We start from the raw sequence: 12,601 nt of genomic DNA, 5'->3' as shown, positions 1-12,601 counted from the left end.
TTGCTGTGGCTGTGGTGTAGGCCAGTGGCTACAGCTCCGATTAGACCCCTAGCCTGGGAACCTCCATATGCCCCAGGAGTGGCTCAAGAAAAGGCAAATAGACAAAAAAAAAAAAAAAAAAGCTTGGCCTTGGAAGGCATTATCTTCATTTCCAGAATATGTCATTCACACAGGTCATCTCTATTCTATGTCATCCTGGGAACTACACAAAGGGATGGTATGTATCACTGGGAAATAAGGATCCATTTGAAGACCAGCTACCACTACAAGGTGCATGAAATGTTCACTTAGGATAGATGCAGTAATATTTTAAGGAAGGATTCAGACAACCAGAATCCAAATGAATCAATAGCTGGATACAGGACATATTAGGGATCGAATCTTGGTACCTTTTTTAATGATAGAGATTATGGTGGTTGGCAGATTTTTATACCCTATTCTTCAGCAAAGGTGGAATGTCAAAAAATATTAGCAAATCCACATACCTCAAACAACACTGATTTCATCAATGAAAACTGATTGCTAATATGCATTATGCTAATTAGCAAAATTCTGGTGTTAGTCAAGATAAGTATTGCTAAAACACTTGTAGCTTCCTCTAGAGTGTGGCCTTTTGGCTAAATAGCAGCTGACTATACCTGAGATTGTGAATTCCTAAATTAAAGCAATCAACAGCACTTATGATGTGTTTAAATTAACACATATATGTATTCACACATAAAATCATATTATCAATGCTCAATTATTTTAAAGTAAATTATAGACCTTAATAATACCATCTATGATTTAGAAGGTGCAGCCTATGACAAAAGTAACTATCATGGCCAATGAGTCACTGAATGGGGCTGCTCATACTGGATAGAGTAACTTACAATAGGAATTACTGATTGGTCATTAGCAAAGCATTTCTGGGATTGCGGTATGTTGCGGAAATCATCTATATTGTGTTTTTAAATTTTTTTAAATTAAAATATAGTTGGAGTTCCCATTGTGGCTCAGTGGTAATGAACCTGACTAGTATCCATGAGTATGCAAGTTCAATTCCCTGGCCTTGTTCAGTGAGTTAAGGATCCAGTGTTGCCATGAACTGTGTGGCGTAGGTCACAGATGTGGCTAGGATCTGGTGTTGCTGTGGCTGTGGTGTAAGCAGGCAGCTACAGCTCGGATTCAACCCCTAGCCAGGGAACTTACATATATGCTGTGGGTACAGCCCTAAAAAAACAACAAAAAAAGTTAAAATACAGTTGATTTACAGTGTTGTGCCAATTTCTGCTGTATACCTATACTGATTTTTATTTTTGAAGGCAGAGCATTTGAGATTTTATTACAGGGCTATATGGGGAATTAGATGAGTTAATTTCACAGTACTTAGGACATGTGCCTGGCACGTAGTAAAATTGTCAGTAAATGTGATAATGATGATGGAGGTGGTGATCATGTGAAAGTGTCAGGTAATCACCTCTTCATGATTACCAGGTTTAGTGAACACCAGCTTCTTCTTCAGGACTGAAGGACTTATTTGTCCGGTTGCTGGGAATACTCTGGCTCAGAGCTCTCCAGATATTAGCTCCAACCAGAAATTGCCTTACCTAAGATCACCCATTTCCTAGGGGCAGACTTTATCCAGTGACTCATCATGGATGGGAATACAGAGGCCCAGCACCCTTGCCTCAACTTGGAACACTGCTGAAGAGTGACCCAAGGGTCAGTTTAGGGTTTGTTATATCTATTTTACAACCCAATTTCTCCCACTTTCCAATCCTGCATTTCATAAGTGTTAATTCCAAGAGAACCCCCTAATATATTTTCCTGCATGCAAAACTCTATCTCAGGATCTGCTTCCTAGGGAACATGAATAGAAACAGCCATGGTTATTCAGTGAATTGAAAGACTGCATAAACAAATGTACCCCTTTTAAACTGGTTGATAATGATTAGCATGAGGTATAAGTTTGAGATATAGATATACATAATTTAAAATACTGATAATTTGATTAGAAATTTGAGATCCTAAGTTGGTGGTAGAGACTGAAAAATAAATTATGAATTGAAATGCTAATTATATTAAATATTTTCTTATTGGAAAAGCTGCACATAGATACATACACAGTTTTTACACATACAACTATCAAGTGATATATGAAAAACACTAAAGATTGTGAAAAGCTTTAACATAGGTGAAGTTAGTATACAGATTCTATTTGTCAGGTTCAAATAGGGAATGCTGCAGTAATAAACTATGCCAAAATCTCAGAGGCTTATCACAAAGAAATTTCTTACTCAGGCAAATCTGCTAAGAGTCCAGGAGTTTCCCCAGGGTAGCCCTTCATATAGTGGCTCAGCATTCCAAATTTCTTCCTTCCTCTGGTCCGTCCACCTGAATGACGTCTCCGGGTTCTTGGTGCCAGGAAAGACAGCCTGGTGAATCATGCACTGAATCTTAAATGCTTTGACCATATCACCTCTGGTCACTATTCGTCAGCAGAACTAGTCACACAGCCCTGCCTAACTTGTGGAAGAAATGTAACCTTTTCCATAGCTAGAAAAAAGAACTGAAAATAATTGAACATTGATAATGTCAGCCAAGAACAGTCTTATACTGTCCGAGAAACACTAATATTTTAGTATTCATAAGGATCATCTGATTAGAAAAATTCACTCTTGGGACAAACTCTCTGTAAATCTTAACCGAGGATAGGAAAAAATTTTAAGCTTTTGTGTTTATTATGCAATTTGATTGAAAGTAAATTTAGTCCAGTAAAACAGAATCAGCAGCTAAAGTAGAACCTGGCAAGATCCTACTATTTATCTGTACAATAATGGATAAATAGTTAAAAAAAAATTGCAATTGAACGATGGCTGTGAACATTTATGTGAAAATATTTTTCTGGAGCCTTCCTTTGAAAATGGGGTTGTAAAATTTGAAAATAAGAATAAAATATAAAGGTTTTACCTGAATTTACTTTCAATTTGACCATTTATTCCTTTAAAGAAGAGTGAAATTATTGTCAAGTAAGTACCTCTCACACCTTATTTCTGGGGCTCTCTTCAATTAAAAAAAAGGTTTAAGGAGTTTCCATTTTAGCTCAGTGGTAGAAAACTTGGCTAGTATCCATGAGGACTCAGATTTGATTCCTGGCCTCAGGGGGTTAAGAATCCACATTGCAAGGAGCTGAGGTGTAGGTTGCAGACACAGCTTTGATCCTGCATTGCTGTTGCTGTGGCATAGGCTGGCAGCTGCAGCCCTGATGCAAGCCCTAGCCTGGGAATTATCACATATAATAATGTAGTGATCACCACAATTAGTATATAGAATTATTCCACCACCCCAAAGTAACTTCCTCATGCTATCCTTTTATAGTCACACCCTCCCCTCAACCCTAGCTCCTGACACCACTTACTCTCTATCACTAGAATTTTGCCATTTTGAGAATGTCATATAAATAGAATCATACTACATGTAACTTTTTGAGATTGCTTTCTCAATTAGCACAATGGCATTGAGATCCATGCAGATTGTTGCATGAATAAAATTTGTTCCTTTTTATTGCTGAGTAGTATATGGAATGTACCACAGTTTATTTATTCACCCATTGGAGAATACTGGATTGTTGACAGTACAGAATTTTGTGTAAATAGAAGTTTTCTCTAGAGTAAATATACAGTAGTTGGATTACTAGGTTTCATGATAAATATATTTTTAGCTTTATATAAAATGTACCAACTGTTTACTAGAGTGGCTGTACCATTTTATATTCCCCTAGCAAAGTATAAGAGATATAATTGCTCTGCATCTTGTCAACAATTGGTACCACTGGTATTTTTAATTTTACCCATTCTAATAATTGTGTAGTGGTATCTCACTGTGGTGTTAATTTGCATTTTCCTAATGGTCAGTGATGTTCACCAATAATATAAAACATAGTTTTTCATTTTTACAAATACTTTTTTAAACATCTAAATTAATTCTCACAAATATAGTGTGATGTCTTTCAAGTGATACAAAGCCAATCTCAAGTAAATCTGGAAAAGATAACCAAATGTAATTAGAAAAATGCAGAATTAAAATGATTTAAAACTTGAATTAAAAAAAATGAAGGTAATTTAGAAAATTCCCATTTTATAGAGAATTGTGTCCCAGAAGGTTTAAATCACTTCTCATACAGCTGGTATGATTACACCAAAAGCCACACTTCTGATGCTTGAATCTCTTCTATAATGTCCAATCAAGTAGGTGACAATCTATGTTTGAATCCTTCAAGTGACTAGAAATTCACTCACTTTTTGCCCCATTCCATTAGAAAGTGTTTCTTACACTGAGCTGAAATGGCTGATAAACAAACAAGGTTATAACCGTTTTGACATTGACAATGACTATAGCCCCTACCAGTGGGTCTAGTTGCCTCTCTGAGACTTCCTGAGGAAATATGGACTCTTTTCCATATTATGGTACTTGAGAGACTCGAAGACAGCCATCATGCTCTCACACATATACTCCAGGCTAAACATTCATATTTTCCTCCAATCATTCCTTAGATGAGCTTCATTACTATCTTTCTTGTTTATATGTAAACTGGTTCTAAATTTCTCATGGAGAAAAATATAGAACAAAATATTTCTAGTAACACAGAATTACATATATTTTCCAGTTATACATATTCACTGAAGGAAATAATAAAATTTCCTTGCTTTTCACTTAGTGCATTTCTTTACCTCATTAAAAATATTTTTAAGTGTATTTAAAAAATTTTAGGCTGAACACTTTATTTCTTTTTTTTTCTTTTTTTTTTTTTTTTGTCTTTTTGCTATTTCTTTGGGCCGCTCCCACGGCATATGGAGGTTCCCAGGCTAGGGGTCGAATCGGAGCTGGAGCCACCGGCCTACGCCAGAGCCACAGCAACGCGGGATCCGAGCCGCGTCTGCAACCTACACCACAGCTCACGGCAACGCCGGATCGTTAACCCACTGAGCAGGGGCAGGGACCGAACCCGCAACCTCACGGTTCCTAGTCGGATTCGTTAACCACTGCGCCACGACGGGAACTCCTGAATACTTTATTTCAAAATTGCATTTCTTGGAGTTCAGAACCTTTTAAGTTTAATTAAGTCCCATTTGTTTTTGTTTTTATTGTCATTACTCTAGGAGGTGCATCTGAGAAGATATTTCTGTGGTTTATGTCAAAGAGTATTCACCTGTTTTCCTCTAAGAATTTAATTTAGGTCTTCAATCCACTTTGAGTTTATTTTTGTGTATGGTGTTAGGAAGTGTTCTAATTTCATTCTTTTATACGTGGCTGTCCAATTTCCCCAGCACCACTTATTGAACAGGCTGTCTTTTCTCCACTGCATATTCTTGCCTCCTTTGTCATAGATTAGTTGGCTGTAGGTACGTGGGTTTAATTGTGGGCTTTCTATCCTGTTCCACTGATCTATATTTCCCTTTGTGCCAGTACCATACGGTTTTGATGACTACTGCTTTGTAGTATAGTCTGAAGTCAGGGAGCCTGATTCCTCCAGGTCCATTTTTCTTTCTCAGGACGGCTTTGGCTATTCTGGGGCTTTTGTGCTTCCAAACAAACTTTAGAATATTTTGTTCGAGTTCTGTGAAAAGTGTCCTTGGTAATTTGATAGGGATTGCATTGAATCTGTAGATTGGCTTGTGTAGTACAGTCATTTTGATAATGTTGACTCTTCCACTCCAAGAGCATGGTATGTCTTTCCATCTGTTTACGTCATCTTTGATTTCTTTCATCAGTGTCTTATAGTTTTCAGAATACAGGTCTTTTGTCTCTTTAGGTAGGTTTATTCCTAAGTATTTTATTAATTTTGATGTGATGTTAATTGGATTGTTTCCCTAGTTTCTCTTCCTGATCTTTGTTAGTATATAGAAATGCAGTTGATTTCTGTGTATTAATTTTGTATCCTGCAACTTTGCCAAATTCATTGATGAGCTCTAAGTTTTCTGGTACATCTTTAGGATTTTCTGGTACATCACTATCATGTCATCTGCAAATAGTGATATATGGCCTTTATTATGCTGAGATAGGTTCCCTCTATGCCCACTTTCTGAAAAGTTTTTATCAGAAATGTAAATTTGTCAAAGGCTCTTTATACATCTATTAAGAGGATGATATGGTTTTTATTCTTCAGTTTGTTAATGTGGTGTATCACAATGATCGATTTGCCGATATTGAAAAATCCTTGCATCCCTGGTATAAATCCCACTTGATCATGATGTACAATTCTTTTAATGTATTGTTTCATTTGGTTTGCTTGTAATTTGTTGAGGATTTTTGCATCTATGTTCATCAGTGAAATTGACCTATAATTTTCTTTCTTTGTAGTATCTTTGTCTGGTTTTGGTATCAGAGTGATGGTGGCCTCATAGAGTGAGTTTGGGAGAGTCCCTTCCTCTGCAATTTTTGGCAATAGTTTCAGAAGGATAGGTGTTAGCTTTTCTCTAAATGTTTGATAGAATTCACCTGTGACGCCATCTGGCCCTTGACTTTTGTTTGTTGGAAGTTTTTAAATCAGTTTCAATTTAAGTACTTGTGATTGGTCTATTCATCTTTTCTATTTTGTCTTGGTTTAGTCTTGCAAAATTGTACTTTTCTAAGAATTTGTCCATTTCTTCTAGGTTGTCTATTTTACTGGCATGCAGTTGGATGTAGTAGTCTCTTATGATCCTTTGTGTTTCTGTGATGTCTTTTGTAACTTCTTTTTCATTTCTAATTTTATTGAGTCCTCTTTTTTTCTTGATAAGTCTGGCTAAGGGTTTATGAATTTTGTTGATCTTTTCAAAGAACCAGCTTTTGGTTTCATTGATCCTTTCTATGGTTTTCCTCATTTCTATTTCATTGATTTCTGCTCTGATATTTATGATTTCTTTCCTTCTGCTAACTTTAGGTCTTGCTTGTTCTCTCTGTAGCTGTAAAGTTAGCTTGTTTATTTGAGCTTTTTCTTGTTTCCTGGAGTAGACTTGTATTGCTATGAGCTTGCCTCATAGAACTGCTTTTGCTCCATAGGTTTTGGACTGTTGTATCTGTGTTTTCATTTGCTTCTAGGTATTTTTTTAAAATTTCCTCTTTGATTTCTTCAGTAATCCATTGATTGTTTAGTAGCATGTTTTTTAGTCTCCACGTGTTTGTGTTTTTTGCAGTTTTTTTCTTGTTGTTGATTTCCAGTCGTATAGCATTATGGTCAGAAAAGATGCTTGATAGGATTTCAATTTTCTTTAAGTTACCAAGGCTTGATTTGTAGCTCAGGATGTGATTAATCTTAGAGAATGTTCCTGTGCACTGGAGAAGGATGTGTATTCTGTTGCTTTTGGATGGAATTTCCTGTAAATATCTATTCAGTCCATCTGGTCTAATGCTTCATTCAGGGCCTGTGTTTCCTTATTGATTTTCTGTCTGGATGATCTGTCCTTTGCTGTAAGTGGGGTGTTAAAGTCCCCCAGTATTGCTGTGTTGTTGTTTATTTCTCCTTTTAAGGTTGTTTGCAGTTTCCTTATATATTGTGGTGATCCTATGTTGGGTGCATAAATATTTAAAATTGTTATATCTTCTTCTTGGATTGATCTTTTGATCATTATGTAGTGTCTTTCCTTGTCTCTTATAATATTCTTTATTTTAAGGTCTATTTTGTCTGATGTGAGTATTGCTACTCCAGCTTTCTTTTGATTCCTGTTTGCATGGAATATTTTCTTCCATCCTCTCACTTTCAATTTGTACGTGTCCTTAGAAGTGAAGTGGGTCTCTTGAAGAAAGCATATATATGGATCTTGTTTTTGTGTCCATTCAGCCAGTCTTTATCTTTTGATTGGGGCATTTAGTCCATTTACATTTAAGGTAATTATTGATATGTATATTTTTATTGCCATTTTGTTAACTGTCTTGAATTTGTTTTTGTTGCTCTTTTTTCTTCCCTTCTTCTCTTGTTCTCTCCTCTTGTGGTTTTATGACTATCTTTAGTGTTTTATTTGAGTTGATTTTTCTTATTTGAGTGTGTGGTATGTATCAATTATAGATTTTTGGTTTGCAGTTACCCTGAAGTTTTGGTATGAGTCTACATATATACGAGATTGTTTTAAGTTGGTCTCTTAGTTGCCAGTGCATCCAGTGTCCTGCATTTGTACCCTCCTTTTCTCAAGATTTCTGATTTTGGTAGCACATTTGTGCATGGATGATCTCCTACTTTTACTGTATATGCCTTTACTGGTGAGCATTGTTATTTGTGATATTTTTGCTTCTAGTTGTGACCTTTTCTTTTCTTCCAAGAGAAGTCCCTTTAGTATTTGTCATAAAGATGGTTTAGTGGTGCTGAATTCTCTTAGCTTTTACTTATTTTTAAAGCTTTTGATTTCTCCTTCGAATCTGCTGGGCAAAGTAATTTGGTTGGAGGTTTTCTTCCTTTCGTTACATTAAGGATATCATGCCACTCCCTCTGGCCTGCAGAGTTTCTGCTGAAAAATCTGCTGAAAAATCTGCTGATAACCTTATTGGGTTCGCATGTATGTTATTTGTTTCTTTTTCCAGCTGCTTTCAATATTTTCCCTTTAATTTTGGTCAGTTTGATTAATATGTGTCTCAGGGTTTTCCTCCTTGGGTTTATTTTGTATGGTACTCATTGTGCTTCCTGGATTTGAGTGAGTGGTTCCTTTCCCATGTTAGGGAAGTTTTTGGCTATTATATCTTCAAATATTTTTTTCTGTACCCTTCTCTCTCTCTTCTCCTTCTGGCACCCCTATAATACAGCTGTTGGTACATTTAATGTTGTCCCAGAGTTCACTTAGACTGTCTTCATTTCTTTTCAGTCTTTTTTCCCTTTTCTGTTATACATCGGTGATTTCCACTAGTCTGTCCTCCACCTCTCCTATTCATTCTTCTGCCTTCTGTAATCTGCTGTTGGTTACTTCTAATGAATTTTTTATTTCAGTTATTGTATTTTGTATCTCTGCTTGCTTAAGTTTTACGTCTTGTATTTCTTTGCTCAGTGTTTGCTGTAAATTATCAATCTTTGCCTCCAGTTTATTTCCAATGTCTTGCATCATCTTCAGCAGCATCAGTCTAAAGTCTTTTTTCCTAAAGGCTGACAATCTCCAGATCACTTAGCTGTTTCTCTGGGGTTTTTTCTTTCTCCCTTATCTGAGTTACAGTTCTTTGTCTTTTCATTTTTATAGGTATTTGGTATGGTGTCCTTTTTGCAGGCAATAGAATTGCAGCCTCTCTTACTTCTGATGTCTGCTCCCCTTGTGGCTGAATTTGGTACAGGGGCTTGCTGTATGTTTCCTGATGGGAGGGACTGGTGCCTGCCCACTCATTGATGGGGTGATTCCTATCCCTCTGGTGGGTGGGGCTTTGTATCTGGGTGAGACTAGAGGCACTGTGTGCCTAGGGGGACCTTTAAACAGCCCACTTACTGATGGGTGGGGCTGTGATCCCACCTGGATTATTGTTTGGCCTGGGGCTTCTCAGCACTGATGGAGTTGGGCCAAATTTTCCCAAAATGGCCATCTCTAGAGGAACACATGCTGATCAATATTCCCAAGCACCCCAAGCCACAGTCACCCCCTGTCCTCCTAGGAGACCCTCCAAGAACTGCAGTCAGGTCCTACCCGACTCCCACAGAGACTCTGCTTTGTCCTGGGACTCAGTGCAAACAAAAGCCTGTGTGTGCCTTTCAAGAATGAGGTCCCCATTTCCCCCAGTCCTGTGGAGCTCCTGCACACAAGCTCCACTGGCCTTCAATGCCAGACACTCCAAGGGCTCCTCCTCCCAATGCCATGGGGACGTGACATGGGGCTCAGAACTCTCACTCTTGTAGGTGAGTCTCTGTGATAAGGTTACTTTCCAGTCTGTGGGCTTCCCACTTGGCAGGTATGGGGTTGCTTATATTGTGTAATTGCCCCTTCTGCCTCTCGATATGGCCTCCTCTTTGTCTTCTGGAGTAGGAGATCTTTTTGAAAGTCCATTTTGTTTAAGGTTGTTCAGCATTTGGTTGTAATTTTGTTGTTTTTATGAGAGAAGGTGAGCTCCAGTCCTTCTATTCTGCTATCTTAATCCTTTCTCCCTAGAGTATTTCTTAAAGTAGCCTCCTAGAGGAAAACAGCTACATTGCATGGTAAAACTTGTCTGTAATAACTTTCCACAAAGTTATCATTGTATAAACTAAAATGTTTATAAATATACAGCACCAGTATATAAGCATCCATTTTGCCACACCTTTGCAAGCATGGATAGATGATTATTGATTTTTTTTCAAATTTGTTGTCCTAACTTGCTTATAATTGAGAATGAATTTTTAAAATATGTTTTTATGTTCCTAGTGACTATTTGTATTACCTCCTTTGGGTGTTTAAGTCCTTGTTAATTTTTAGAGCTTATTCTATATATACATATATTTTTAGGGCTGCACTTGTGGCATACAGAAGTTTCCAGGCTAGGGGTTGAATCAGAGCCACAGCCACAGCAAAAGCCACAGGGGGTCTGAGCCACATCTTTGACCTACACCACACCTCATAGCAATGCTAGGCCCCTGACCCACTGAGCGAGGCCAGGGATCAAACTCACATCCTCATGGATACTAGCCTGATTTGTTTCTGCTGCACCACAAGGGGCACTCCATCTCAGTCATATTCTTAACAAATAGTATTTTGTCCAGCTTATTAAATTCTTAAAAGTATTTTACATATGTTAATGTAAGTGTATCCCAAACAATTAAATGCAGTTAATTAAAAAAATTTTTGCTAAATGTCTTTACAGTGAATATTTATATTGTAACATATCATATTTTTACAAACCTTTTTTGCTCACTGATATTAAACTCCTAAAATCCAAGAATACTTTAATCATCTTTCTAAAGCCTAACATAGGTATTTACAAAGAATAAATGTTCCCTAAATTTGTGATATCTAAATAAGTGAATAAACTTAAAAAATCCCTATTAGTTTGTTAGATACTACTTGTATGATTAGATTCCCCCTATTTTTGGGGTGGGGGTCTTGTTTCTTTTTAGGGCCACACTCATGGCATATGGAAGTTTCCAGGCTAGGGATCAAATCAGGGCTGTAGCTGCTGGCCTACACCACAGCCACAGTAATGCAGGGTCCAAGCTGCATCTGCAACCTACACCATGACGGGAACTTCTGTCAGGTCTTTCAAACTTTGACAGTGTCTGTCAAAGTAGAGTCTACGGGGTCTGCAATTTGCTAACTCTACTCTGGTTTACATATTTCCTCCAAGAAGTGCCTCAGACTTTCTTCAACCTCCATCATCCATTTCACAATCCCCCATTCCCTCTAACCCAGGTAAGTCTAATCTACTGGAGATATTACTAGATTCTCTTTACAATCTGCGTGTTAACTTAGCAGGGTTGCTGTAACAAGTTACCACAAACTGGTGGCTTAAACAGCAGAAATGTATTCTCTTACAGTTTTGAGGTCTGAAGTCTTAAATTAAGATGTCAGCAGGGCTACACTTGTGGAGGACCTAGGGGAGAATCTGATTTTTGCCTCTTCCAGATTCTGGTAGGTGTCAGCATTCCTTTACCTGTAGCTGTATTATTCCAGTCTTAGTCTGATTGTCACATTGCTGCTTCTGTGTCTTCTCTTCAGTCTGTCACATAACGGTATTTGTCAATGGATTCATAGCCAAGCAAACAATCCAAGGTGATTAATCTCTTCATCTCCAGATCCTTAACTTAATTACATCTGCCAAGACCCTCTTCCCAAATAAGATAATATTCACAGGTTCCAGGGATTGAGATGTGGACATATCTCTTTGGGTGCCACCATTCAACCCACAACATCTTGCTTTAGAATACAATTTTTTCTTCTTTTAAGTTTTATCTCTTCAAGCTTCGAAGAAACTCAATAAACCTGTTCTTTTTTTGTCACCTTTGCTTTCAAGACTGTGTCTTCACTTTAAGCACTTCTTTGGAAAATTCAATCTATTATTTAGTTTCAGTTGCTTTTTATTTTTATTTTTTTTTTAAGAATTGCCTCTTGCCTGGGCAAATGAATACTATACCAGTGGGGGGAACGTCTCAAACAATTCCAGGTTTTAATTTCTGCTTTTCACCCATAAGACAGATATTGTTTTAGCACCAATTCTGTTTCCCATAATTCCTCAAAGATGGGGACAGTAGTTCTCAGGTCTCATTTGTACACCACCCCCACAAAAAACCTTCAATATAAGCCATTCATATCATACAATGTATTCTAAACTGAAACTGGTAGGTACTTTCTTAGAATTCCTTCCTCTTCCTCCTCTTCTTTTTTCCCTCTTTTTTGGTCACACCCATGGGATATGGAAGTTCTAGGGACAGGGATTGAATCTGAGCCACATCTGTGACCTACACCACAGCTGCAGCCATGCTAGATCCTTAATCCACTGCATCACAGTGGGAACATCTAGAATTCCTTCTTCTACTTGGGAAGAGTATTACTTCTCTTGTCACTATGTATACTACTCTTTTGAAGGATGTTAAGAAGTTCCTATTTATTTAGGCACTACTGTGAGCCTGGCTCAGTGTTTTGAATGTATTAATTCTATCACTAGAACAATCATATGAGAAAGATAAAGTTATCTCCACTTTACAGAT

The 12,601-nt window shown here is 37.4% G+C and overlaps 1 pseudogene; it reads right to left on the bottom strand.

The window, feature by feature from the left end:
* Positions 1–12,601, bottom strand: part of LOC106509498 — a 154,704-nt pseudogene that overhangs the window by 126,853 nt on the left and 15,250 nt on the right.

The sequence above is a fragment of the Sus scrofa genome, chromosome 2 (genome assembly GCF_000003025.6).
Source record: "Sus scrofa isolate TJ Tabasco breed Duroc chromosome 2, Sscrofa11.1, whole genome shotgun sequence".
Classification (NCBI taxonomy): domain Eukaryota; kingdom Metazoa; phylum Chordata; class Mammalia; order Artiodactyla; family Suidae; genus Sus; species Sus scrofa.
The sequence above is the reverse complement of the archived record's forward strand: the minus strand, read 5'-3'. Positions and strand labels throughout refer to the sequence as shown.